At 44.2% G+C, this 13,454-nt stretch overlaps 1 long non-coding RNA gene across 1 annotated transcript; it reads right to left on the minus strand.

Annotated features, from left to right (window-relative positions):
* Positions 1–680: 680 nt before the first annotated feature.
* LOC141125889 (uncharacterized) lies at positions 681–1,194 on the minus strand. The gene is made up of 2 exons (XR_012241402.1): positions 1,090–1,194; positions 681–939 (listed from the first exon to the last, which is right to left on the minus strand). It is a non-coding gene; the product is annotated as an uncharacterized lncRNA (long non-coding RNA).
* Positions 1,195–13,454: the final 12,260 nt, after the last annotated feature.

A 13,454-nucleotide genomic window follows, 5' to 3' on the forward strand; every position in this document is an offset into this window, starting at 1 on the left:
TTCAAGGATCATTACGATTGCTCCTCCATGTTTCCACCATGCAATCTCGTAATCTGATATATGGAAATATGATGGTATTCATGAGCAAAGTATGGGTGCTGCCGATTGATACAAAATGATTGATCATTTTCTGCCCTGGCTGTTCAACTTGATTTGCTTGAATCTGATCAAAATTGAGTTTACATTGATTGGCAAGGAAAGTATGGCTAGTCAATTATATCCTAAATAACCTAACGAATAACCTAACCTTTACCGAGCAGGGCCCTCTGATTCCTCCTGTATTGGGTTGTATTGTAACTGTACTGTCTGCCCCCATGTTGTAAAGTGCTGTACAAACTGTTGGCGCTATATAAATCCTGTATAATAATAATTTGAGGTTTCAGTTGTTTTTTGTGGAATCGTACATTAATTGGATAAAAAAATGAAGTGTGTATGACCACCATTAGTAAAATGCTTACTCCTGCAACAATGTTGATGCCAGTTCAGTAATTCAAATACATGTCACTGGAAACAGATATGAAGAATCCATAAACCCAGTAATACATTTATTTTGTATTTATCTTGATAGGAAAAGCAGCAAAAAAGAGGAAGGAGGTTTTTGTACCGCTCTGTATCACTGTGTGAGAGGGAAATCATAATGCTGCTGACAGTAATAATCGGCCTCATCTTCTTCTTTTACCCCGGTGATTGTGAGAGTGAAATCAGACCCAGATCCAGATCCGCTGATCCGGTCGGGAGTCCCGGCCTCGCGAGTTCTGGCCCAGGTGATAATCAGTGTTGGAGGTTGTCCTGGTTTCTGCTGGTACCAAGCTAAGTAATCTTTTCCATTTGCACTGTATAAGAGACTTTCACTAGATTTACATGAGATGGTGACTGTGTCTCCCGCTGACTTAGAAATATAATTCGGAGTCTGAGTCATCACTTTGTCTCCTCTGGAAGCTGTAAAACAGACCAGTAAAATGATTTTACCAGAAATGATATTGAAACATGTTTCTAATTATGTAAAAGTAAACTATTATTTAGTGGTGCTATTAAAAACATAATGTAGATAACAATGAGAAATAAAAGAAACATAAGAGAATCCAGCACCTTGTATGTAAAGATACAAGACACAGAGTAGACATGTCGGAGGAAGCATCTTGGTGTGTCTGGACTGTCACTGATCATTAATGGTGAAGACCAGCGGGTTATATCATATGAGGGAAAACCTCAGAGTATCACTATGCAAAACAGGAAGAATGCAAATTCACAGATTGTACGTTCTCCTTACACTATAGGCTTTTTATCTTTTCATATACAGTACAGTACATTATCCAGTCTTTTCTTAAACATAATCAGGGGAATTCATATAGAGTGTCATAGACACTCTTTCTTGCTATGTATTTACCCATGTAGGTCCTAATGGGATATGAACCAAAAATTAAGTGCAATGTGGGACTGCTGAGAAAAGGTCACTGAAGGGGAACTGCAGGGTGAGCCCAACGGCCAGGCTCACATCCAGCGTCACACTGGCATGACAAGGGAGAGACAGCACGGCAGCAGCCAGACCTACTCACCATGTGTCAGCCAAGCTGAAATAGCACACGCCTGAGTCTCTACTCCTTTGAGCTGAATTGGTTCAGTGTGTTCTGCAGCCGACAGGTTGGCCGGTGTTTTGTTTGCACGGGAGCTGCGATGCATGCTGCATGCCTTCCCTCTCCCCTCCATCCCACACATTATGGGGATGGGGGATTGGGCGGGCGATTTCACCGTGCATCGGCGCCACACCTTCCACTCCAGGCGTGCGAAGCCCAGTGGGCATCCCTTCACGCAGGCGTGTGCTATTTCACATGGTGAGTAGGTCTGGCTGCTACCGTGCTGTCCCCACTTGAGCTCCTTCATCTTCTTCGGCAGGAACATGCCGTCCTCCTCTCCACGGAGTCCCGGCTTTGATTGCATAGGTTGATAGCAGTGCAGCCATTGGCTCCCGCTGCAGTCAATCCAATGACGCGGGCGCCTGGGGGCAGGCTGAGTCATACATTCGGCTTCTATAGACGTAGAATGAATGACTCGGGAGCACACCCGCAAGGTAACCCCCTTGGGAGATCACTTCTCCTAGGGGGTTATCTATTGCGGGGAGGAGCCACAAGAGGCGCCGAGGGACCCCAGAAAGAGGATGTTCGGGGCAACTCTGCGCAAGAGCTGCACAGTGGAGGTAAGTATGACACCCCAGATGATGACCATGGAGTCGAAACGCGTCGGGTGGACCTTCTGTTTGCATCGCTCTTTGTTATATACATGCTTTTTTCTACTCTTCCAAATGTCTCCGGCCCCAGAGAGTTAGCTGATCATTCATATCATCTGATGAACGCTGAATTTCCCTGAGACATCCGCTCTGTCCCTAAGACCAGCTTGGCATTCAGAGTTGCCTGCCTGCCTTGGGATAAAGGCCCTGACCGTGTTTAAGGTCACAAGCTTCCTTTGCTTGCTGTTTGGTAAGCCTTCACTTCTCATGGTGGTCGCTTCTTGGATGCGGTGGTGGATTTATTTCCATCATATTTGAACTTTATACTTTTGCACATTTTTGAATATTTCTTTGATTTTTCTTTATTTAATACCTTATTTATTTATTTATTTTTTGATCTTTCAATTAATCTATACCCCTAAGGGTAAGGTTTTTCACGTTATAGATATTGTTAATTATTAATTGAGTGATTCATTTATTAACATTTACCATTGATGCTCACCAAATATTATTATTATTTTTATTCACATTCCTATCAATCTTAGCACTGCTATTGTTTCTTTTTTCTTTATACTATTGGGTGTATCTCACTTATAGCGGCAGCTGTACATGTTTTGTTGTTGTGATATAGCGTGGTATTTTACTTTTGTTTAAGTATGACATGTTTGTTATTTAAAAAACAAAAAAACAAAAAACAAACCTTTAGTATCACTTTAATTATGTGCCCCCCCAAAGCGCCCGCGAAATAAGACAGAAGTATGTCGAGTACTTTGCGGGTGGGGGGGCCATTGTTATGCCAGAAACTCTTTAAGAAACATTTTATGAACAATTTTTGAACTTAAACTGAAAGAAGATTTCCTTTGATTTACTGCCTGGGTTTCTTTTAGCTGTCCTAGGTTCTCCAATGGGCTTTTCTTTTTGGACATTTTCTTCAATAGTGCAAATGTAATTTATTTGATACATGAGGTGACAATCTCTTCTTCAGCTAACTATATTTTGTTGTGGGTCTGCTACACACACCTTGTTTTTGTTGTTAATGTATGTAATGCATTACTGACAAAAATGTTCATCATATTCACCACCATGAATTAATTTTGTGGATTCATGAAAATGGCATGATTGAGGCAAATTAGAAAGCACTGTGGGAGTTATTTACTAAAGGAAAATCCATTTTGCACTCCAAGTACACTTAAAAGTGCAATGAAACTGCACTTGTAGTGCAAAGTGGATTTGCCTTTAGTAAATAACCCCCATTGCCACTGTAAACGCCAACTTTTACTCCAAAAACTGCTTTTGATCACTGAGATAATGATAATAAGAAGCCACACATTGTTGAGTAGAAAACTTTTTACTCAAAGCACATTCACATGTGCGTTTAGAAAAGTGTTTTTGAACAAACCAACATCTTTGTTGTATTATTTTTTGTCACAATAATTAGAAATAGCCTTTTTTGGTTAAACAGGCATGTTTCAAAACATAACATACACAACTCAGGAACTTACAAAGTTCTACTTTGATAAAGTGAAGGCAATATCAGACATTAGTATGTCCAAAATGTGTTGATATTGCCTTCATCAGATGGGGTGATGTCACCCCTGTAAAAGCCTAATTTTGAAAATGCACACAAATTGGGATTCAAACTGGGGATTTCCCTCCTGATCCCGTGCCTAATGTCAACATCATGGGGGATCAATGGATGTGTTTTGGGGGTGCAACCCCTTCCTCTCAGCTACTTTAGTAGAGAGGAAGGGGTTGCACCCACAAAATGTGTACATTGATATCCCCTGATGGCAGATAGCACATGTTGACACACTGTGTGCATCTTCAAAATTAGGCTTTTCAAATACTTTTGGAAAACCCAAAAATACACGAAAACAAAGGTTTACATTTTTGTGTGTTTTAGATTCTCCATAAAACATCAATGATGTTCTTCATTTTTTTTTTGAACATCATTGATGTTTTGCTTAATATTTTCTAAATCGCGATTGCACCCTATTATCTTCCCGATGAGGATCTGGGCACTTTCACTGGTGAAATGAGATTCTTCTTCCACAACATCCACATCACCTAAAAGAAAAAAAAAACACACCATGTATTATAAATATGCAGGAACAGATCTCTTACCTGAAGCTGTGGTCTCAGACACTCATCTGTTCTGGTGACAATTTCGCCCACTTCCAAAATGGCTCCCTCCTCTGCTTGGTTTTTGGTGACTTCCCCTTCTTTCGGAGGTGGGGGGTCCCTGGTGTCCTCAGATGTCCCGAGTCTTTTCTCCCCTATGTGAATAAAAAAAAATGTATACTTAGCACACAGATATTGGAGGGCAGAAATAGGAATATGAAACATACATTGCTTAGAAGTGTCGTACAATTGTCTGTTTTGGCAGAGTTTTTGGTAAATTTTCACACATGGAGACACCCTATAGTACCCACTGCGGCACCTGTGTGGGACACCCTAAAAAGTTTGATTCTGGTGTCCCACACTAGTGCTCCTGCGTCTAGATGTGTAAACAGCTGCTGAGTGTCCTCTCCTTACACTGAATCAAGTTTCCATTTCATTCTAGTTACAAACCCATCGCCGTACCCCAAAATTCCTGTGCAGACTCTTCACAACTTTAGGCATGATCTTGGCCTTTCTCACATTTGGGTTTGGGTAAGGTCCATGCTTACCATCATAGTCGGCCCTTTTCAAGATGTCCACCATCTCCACCACCTCTATAAAGGACATATTAGAGGCCTTCAAAATCCTCCGGGATCGTGAGGTTCAGGGCTCTGGCCTTTCGTCTTTGCTGCTCTCCTCTGCATGCACATGTTGTCTCTCCGCCATGTTCTCTCCCACTGCGCCAAAAGACAAGGGGCGGGGAATACACTAGAAAGAACGTCAGGGGCGACCGGAGTTTCACGCATGCGCAGTGTATATAATGCGTAACACGCGTGCGTCGTACGTATGATCTGTGAGCGGGGCACGAAGTAACAGAATCGAAGATCGTTATAACGAAGGTACAAATTTAAGTTGGTGCATCAGTGGCCTATACTGCTTATAGATTGAGGCCTATTTTGGGACAAGATTAGGAGAGTTTAGCCTGACATTAGGGTTTGTCTTGTGTTGTGTCTTGCAGAGAAAATGGATCTGTTTAACAATGCAGACTTTACCCTCATATTCATTGATATGTACAGGGAGCTGCTCTGTCTGTGGCAGGTAAACCACCCCTATTATAACAATCAAACAAAGAGGAAGGCAGCGCTGGATCAATTGCTGGAATTTGTGAAGCCGGTGATCCCCACGGCAGACATCCCCTATTTGAAGGCCCGAATTGGTGGCATGAGGAGCACTTATATTAGGGAGCACAAGAAGGTCCAGGATTCCCAGAGATCAGGAGCTGCAGCAGATGACATTTATGTACCCAGGCTGTGGTACTCTGACGGACTGCATTTTCTGGCAGGCCAGACTGAACCCAGGCCAGCACTCTCCAGTCTTCCATCAAGGCTTCCCCCCCCCCAGCTGAGGCTACCGACGTCCAACCTGGGCCTTCCAGGCAGCAACATGTGGGAGAGCCCAGCTTGAGTCAGGTATAGCATTCTTCTAAATATTTCTGTTTGTCAAATTAATGATGTTAACTAGATGTTATTATTGATCGGTAATTTTTAATTTCACAAAGTGTTTTACATATCAATAGACAGTAGGGGCCACAAATGATTGGGACAAGAATGAAAAATGCTGGGGTCAGAATGATAGTCTTTTCTATTTATTAACATTCAATTTGTAACAGTCATGAGCTGAAAATTATGTGTGATTGATGAACCAAAAACTAAAACTATGTCCCTTTTTCATACACTGGAAAGTCTCAGCCAGGAGGAGGCCATGGAAAGTGGCAGCCAGGAGTGGCGGGGTAAGTGGCAGCCAGGATGTGGCCGGGCCTAGTAGCCTGCCTGAATCCCAGGTCCCTCCCCTCGGCCTTAAACAAAAAAGTGCCAGGAAGAGGAGTAACCTGAAGGAGGCAGCAATTGGCCTATTTCTGAAGGCTACTGCGGCCCTCACAACCCCCCCCCCAGTGTTCAAGAGGACTATGCCTACATGACAGCCTGCAAAATGCTGGAAATGGAGGAGGGCCAACGCCTCTTATGTGAGGAAGTGAACTTGCAAGCCCTAAATAAGGGGTTGAGGGGTGACCTCACAAGCCAAAGCAACATTTGTGAGTTGAACCATGGTCCTCCTCCTCCTCCTCCAGGTCCTCCTCCTCCTCCTCCATCTCCTGCCACACTTCCAACACCAGAGCCACAGCCTGGAAGGAAGCATCTAAGGAAGACCAGAGAGTGATGGCCTGGGTTCAGTCTGGTCTGGCAAAAGACGCAGACTGTTGTATGACCACAGCCTGGGGACAGATATGTCATCTGCTGCTGTTCCTGATCTCTTGGACACCTGGACCAGATTGTGCTCACTATTATAAGGACTCCTCAGGCCACCAATTTTGACTGTAAAATTATTGATGTGTGCCCTGGGGTTCAAAGGCTTTGCAAATTTCAGCAGTTTTTCCAGCGTTGCCTTCCTCTTTATTTTGTTATGACCCAGAAAAATGGCTATTTACTGTATTTTTCAGAAATACCTGCCTATGTGTTTTACTTCAAAAAGGACAGTTTGTTTGTGAGTAGGCAGGTACATTTAAAAACCACAATGTCAAATTAACAAGGGACACCAACCAACCTCCTTGAGGTAAAAAAATACAAGATAATAATGGTGTTGTGGTAACTTGACACACAAAATAGAAATAATATTATGGAGAGCACTAGAAAAATTAAAAAATGCAGATCTTGATAAAAAAAACAAAATAAAAAAAATTATTATGGAGCGTTGACGAAAAATAAAAAAAATATTGTTCTTGAGATCACGAGAAATTATAAAGAAAGAAGTTTGTGAGAATATGAGCAGCAAAACAACTTCATTCTTCTAGCATTCTAAAGAAAAAGAGAATGCGCTGCATTAAAAGATTTCAAAATTTGCAGCGTGATGAATGTGCTATGTCCATTACAAATGCTAGTTTTACCAGACCGAGCGCTTCCGTCTCGTAAAATATTCTGAGCATGCGTGGCACTTTGTGCGTCTGAATTGTGTACAGACGATCGGAATTTACGCAAACGGATTTTGTTGTTGGAAAATTTGAGAACCAGATCTCAAATTTTGTGCGACAGAAATTCCGATGGAAATGGTCAGAATTTCCAACAAACCGCTCCGATCGCACATTTTATGTCGGAAAGTCCGACTGTGTGTATGGGGCATAAGAGAGTCTGAATCATAGGGTAAAAGTGTATGGTTAGGATTGTACCATTATTAGGCGGCATCTCCCGGAAGTTACCTAAATTTAAGCTATGGGGACAGAGAAGAAAAGGTTCCTCAGTATCCCCGACGGTGAAGGTGAGTATTGCAACAAATGTGACGGAACACACATATGAGTAGCATCACTAGAAATCTTAAGTAATTAATCCGAGATTGATCAAACTTAGAGCCACGCATAGTTAGAAAAAATGGGTGGAAATAAGCTGACACCAAGAAGTGGCCAGTATATCACTCTAGCCTCCCTGGCGGTATGATTATTTCGGATTTTAGGTGCTGAAAGCGGTACAATTATTTTGCATGGAAATTTGGCGTTTTATATTGTAGGTCTGTAAATCTTAACAATAACACACTTAAATCTGTCCAAACCAGAGTCTAGTAGATATCCCGGGTATGATAAAGTTTGAAACACAAAAACATAAATTATAATATAATAAATAAAAATAAATAATTTAAAAAAATAAAAATAAATAGTAATAAAATAAATTTCCCCACAATTCACTATCGCTCAATTCTGCAAGTGTTCTAATTTACTATCGCTGTTTTCTAGCTGGTCTAAAGCCACTTTTGACGTAAAGGGACACTTTTTGGTTGCTATGGACAATCTCCAGTTTCCAGGCAGAAAGAACAGTGTATATCATGTAAAACTGCATGCAGGGCATGGGCCAAAGCACTGGGGACAAAAGGGATGTGAAATCATTTCATACAGTACTGTAATCTGTAAGATTACAGTACTGTATGTGTTATGATTTTTACCTTTTTTTGAATTTGCCGCCAGGCTCCGCCCCCGTGCGTCGCGATGCTCGCAGGGAACGGAGCCTGGCAAGGAGAGGCTTCGGAGGAGGATGGAGCCCTCGGACACTGCGGGGGACATCGCAGGATCCCGGGGACAAGGTAAGTAAGGAGGCACCAGGATCCTTCGATGTAATCCCGAGTGTGGCTCGGGGTTACCGCTAATGGTCCTGAATTTTAACCCCGAGCCACACTCGGGAAAACCGCCAGGGAGGCTACGGGGTTTTAAGTTGTATTATAAAATTGTATGGTTAGAATTATACTGTTATTAGGCGGCATGTCCCAGGAATAGGCCAATTTAGGCTATGGGGACAAGAAGAAGGGCTAAACAATGTCCCTGAAGGTGAAGGTGGGTATTGCAACAAATGTGAATAAACACACATTTAAGTAGCATCACTAGAAATTTTTAGATTTTTTAGATATATTTTCCAAAATTAGATAAACTAGCTTGCTAAAGGCATTGCATCAGGCAATAACAACAATAGATGAAAAGGAAAACACTTAAGAATTGTCAATAAATGCGTTTACGTCTATATCGACATTTAAACCAAATGGAATATAGCTTTTAATCCTATGTGTCCAAGACATCTCAAGTCTAGATATGCCTCTCACTAAGGAGCTACCTCTCCACTGAGGGAAATATTTGTCTATTCCCAAAAATATTGTCTTTGAGGGATCCTTATTATGGGCCACTAGATAGTGTTTGCAAACCGAATGTTTCAAAAAGCTGTTTTTGATATTTGTAATGTGCTCATTTAGCCTCACCGAGAGGGGGCGCTTGGTCCTGCCCACATACTGAAGCCCACAGGGGCATTGGAACTGCATAGGGAGAGATTGTGAAACTGTATTTTATTTCAGATTACTAGCTCCTAAGATAGTCAACCCCTTTTCTACCTTTTTGTCATTTTTTGTTCTTAATATAGGATCATTTTGGCCTTTAATTTTATTTTGTGGTTAGTTGGAGGTCAGTGGTCACTTTTAGCTGCTTTCCTGTCCATAGCAAACTTGCTTACATTTTTTTTTAAAGATTTCCCTTAACGGAGAAGTCCAGCCTGAGCTCGTTTGGCAGGGCTTCTCCTCTGGGTCACAGGAGTGCAATTCGTTTTGCACTCCTGTGACCCGTTTTCAGAAGTCCACTCTCTGCTGACGTCACAGATATCAGTCCAGGCACCGCATCATTCCGACAATAAAGTCTGGATCCGCCAGGTGCCTGGACTGACACCCATCTCAGCCTCTCAGCGAGCCGCTGAGAGACTGAGATGGCCGCTCCCCACCCCTCCACAGCTCAGAGCTCCAATGAGCGTGGAGGAGCAGAGATGAGAGCTGCTGACTGACAGGCAGCAGCTCTACGCTCAAGGAGCTGTGAGAACTGAGCCATCGGCGATGTTCGATGGCTCGGTTCTCAGTGCAGAGGCCGCGGGGGACAGATGCAGCATCCACCTAGGTAAGTATAATGGGCAAATTAAAAAATAAAACATACTTCTATTTTAACTACTTCCGGACCGCCCACCGCACATTTACTGTGGCAGGGCGGCCAGCTGCACTAAACAGCATACCTGTACGTTGTTTCCTGATTGGGGCCCGGGCGTGTGCACGCAACACCGGCGTCGCTCTCCCGCTGGAGAGGCAGAATGGCAGTCTGCCTATGTAAACAAGGCAGTCCGCCATTCTGTCAGGGAGGAAGAGAGAGATCTTGTGTTCCTGCTAATCAGGAACACGGATCTCTCTCTTCCTTTAGTTAAGCCATCCCCCACACATCTAGAAAGGACTCCCTAGGAGCACATTTAACCCTTTGATCACCTCTGATGTTAACCCCTTCCCTGCCAGTGTCATTTATACAGTGACAGTGTATTTTTTTTTTTTTAGCACTGATAACTGTATTAGTGTCTCTGGTCCCCAAAAAGTGTCCAATTTGTCCACCACAATGCCGCAGTCCTGCTAAAAAGCGCTTATTGCCTCCATTACTAGTAAAAATAAAAATGCCATAAAAATATCCCATAGTTTGTAGACACGATAACTTTTGCACAAACCAATCAATATACACTTATTGGGATTTTTTTTTATCAAAAACTGCTGGCGAAGGTCCGGTCGGGGTGTCATCTCACCCACTGCAGCCTGGTAAGTAAGCTGTTCCTTCTGTCTCTTCTATGTCTAGTATGGTGACGTGGGGCTAGGGGATACCCTGCGGGAGTTACTGTGCCATTTGGAGAGTGGAGCGTCGTGGGACTCTGCCCCGGTTAGGCCATGAGCCCCCCCTCAGGTTAGGGAGTCTCCTTCCACAGTTGGTACTGCCCCTCAGAAGGTGTTGGTGGGGGTGGTCACGGGCACGCAGGCGGATGTAGCAGGAGAGGTTGCAGTGGAGGCGACCAAAGACATGGATTCGGAAAGAGTGCGCTTGGCAGACGCGGCAAAGTGCGAAGTATACGTGTGCTTTGAGGGACCGCTGGGGGTTCATCTAAAACCTGAGGTTCGAGAAAAGATTTGGAAGGACGAGTTTGTGGAAAAATTTTCCCTGCTCCTGCTTGAAAATTTCAACTTGAAGCCGGATGAAAGCAAAAAGGAGGAGGAAGAAAAGAGGAGGTATTGGCTTATTCCGCGTACGTTCGCGAATTGGTTACAGGTGTTTGAGATCTTTGCGAGCCTGATAGGAGAAAAAGCCCCCGAGAATTGTTTGGCTTTGTTTTGCTACTTGGAGGCCATCAGCGAAGTGCACAGGGTGTATGAGGGGGCCTGGGATGGCTCCACTATGATGAGCAATTTTGCCAACAGAAGGCCATTCGTCCCTCCATCCGGTGGGATCACAAAAATATCAGTCTATGGATGAAGTTGATGACTTCGTCCAGGGCTACGGGTCAGTTTTTTCCCGGGGGGGTCAGCAGTACTTCCTCCTTGGGATCACCGGCCCCTAGGAGAAAGGGGATCTGATGGCAGTTTAATGAGGGAACATGTCGATTTGGCAGCTTGTGTCAATACAAGCAGGAATGCTCAGGGTGCAGCGGGGCCCATCCCTTCATGCCTTGTTTTAAACAGGAAAAGGCTTGTGCTGGTGACGCCGCTGGAAAAAAGGATGACGCCGGTGAGGCTGGAAAAGATGCTGCCTTTTCTAAGTAGGTATCCCGATAGAGTGGCGGCGGGCCTTTTGGAGTCTGGGTTTAGGGAAGGTTTTCGCATTCCGAGTGCGGTGCTGGAGGTTCCTCCTGTTTCCGAGAATTTACGGTTGGCGCTTTTGCATCAGGATGTGGTGTTAGCCAAGCTGTTCAAGGAAGTTGCGTTGGGTTCTTTCTTACCCCAAGAGTGGCTCCGTGAATTATGGTATTAACCCGCAGGTTTGTGCGGTTACCTATACATCTTTTGATGCTGCTGTCTCTTGGCTTAGGAAGTAGGGTAAGGGATCGCTCATGGCAAAATCCGATGTTGAATCGGCATTCCAGCTGCTGTACATCCCCAAATTTTTCGCTTGTTAGGGTGTTGTTGGCAAGGGTCTTACTTTGTAGATCGTTGCCTACCTCCTGTGCCCTGTTTGAAGCCTTTAGTTTGTTTCTGGAATATTAGGGAGGTAGTGGAGGTGAACTCGGTCATCTATTATTTGGACGACTTCCTGTTCAGTGGTCCACCGGAGTCCAGATGCTGCGGGATATTACTAGGGACGTTGCAGCACCTAGCCGAGGTATTTGGTATTCGGTTGGCGGCAGACAAGACTGAAGGACCAACCACAGAGTTGGTTTTTCTGGGGATAACCATTGATTCGGTGGCCATGGAATGTAGACTGCCTAATGATAAATTGGTGGCTCTTAGGCACGAAGTGAGTCAGGCTAGTGGCCGGCGGAAGATTCAATTAAAAGAGTTGCAATCGTTATTAGGCAAGCTGAATTTTGCTTGCAGAATTATTTCCATGGGCCAAATCCTTTGAAGGAGGTTGTCGGCGGCCGCGTTCGGGTCCCCAGTCACTATGTGAGGCTGTTCAGGGCTCTACAGCATGATCTTTGGATCTGGGACCTGTTTCTGGTATCCTTTAATGGTCATTCGCCGTGGCAGTCTGGACCAGTCAGCAATGTAGATTTGGTCCTTTTCACAGACGCGGCACGGTCGTTAGGTTACGGTACTTACTTTCAAGGGCAATGGAGTGCGGAACCATGGCCAGCGGCTTGGCGGAAGGCTGGGTTCTGCTGGAGCTGTTTCCCATAGTTCTGTCAGTGGAACTTTGGGGAGAGGCCTTTTGGAACAAGAAAGTGTGTTTCAATTGTGATAGCATGGGGGTGGTGTCGGCGATTAACAGCATGTCGGCTTCTTCTCCTCCTATAGTTTGATTGTTACGTTATTTAGTGCTAAGTTGTTTGAGGATGAATACTTTTATTTATGCGGTGCATATCTCAGGGGCTACCAACAAATTAACAGATGCTCTGTCTCATTTTCAGTGGGACGATTTCCGTGCTCTAGCACTGGAGGCGGAACGGTTGGGGTGCCCTGTCCTCAACAGTTGTGGACTCGCCACTGGATTGATACAGGATGCGCTCAGTGCTATAACTTGGGAGGCATGTTCCAAGGTTTGGCATGAATGGTTCTCTTTGCTGGAGGAGGTAAGTGGGGTATCGGACAGGACGGATATGTCATCCTGGGTGTTGTTCTTCATCTGCAGTAACTACACGTTGGGTGTCTCGGGGTCCATGATGGGCACGTGGACTGCACCAAGTCCTTTGTGGTTCACCAGATGCTTAAAGGTTACCGTAAGGGTAGTACCAACAAGGATTCCAGGCGCGCAGTTTCCTATCCAGTTCTGGGTTCGGTTCTTGCTAGTTTAGAAAAGGTCTGTTCCTCAGGCTTTGAGTGGATTCTGTTCCAAGCGGCCTTTTTACATAGTTACATATAGTTACATAGTAGGTGAGGTTGAAAAAAGACACAAGTCCATCAAGTCCAACCTATGTGTGTGATTATGTGTCAGTATTGCATTGTATATCCCTGTATGTTGTGGTCATTCAGGTGCTTATCTAATAGTTTCTTGAAGGTATCAATGCTCCCCGCTGAGACCACCGCCTGTGGAAGGGAATTCCACATCCTTGCCGCTCTTACAGTAAAGAACCCTCTACGTAGTTTAAGATTAAACCTCTTTTCT

Source organism: Aquarana catesbeiana, linkage group LG01, assembly GCF_042186555.1.
Source record: "Aquarana catesbeiana isolate 2022-GZ linkage group LG01, ASM4218655v1, whole genome shotgun sequence".
Taxonomy (NCBI): Eukaryota; Metazoa; Chordata; class Amphibia; order Anura; family Ranidae; genus Aquarana; species Aquarana catesbeiana.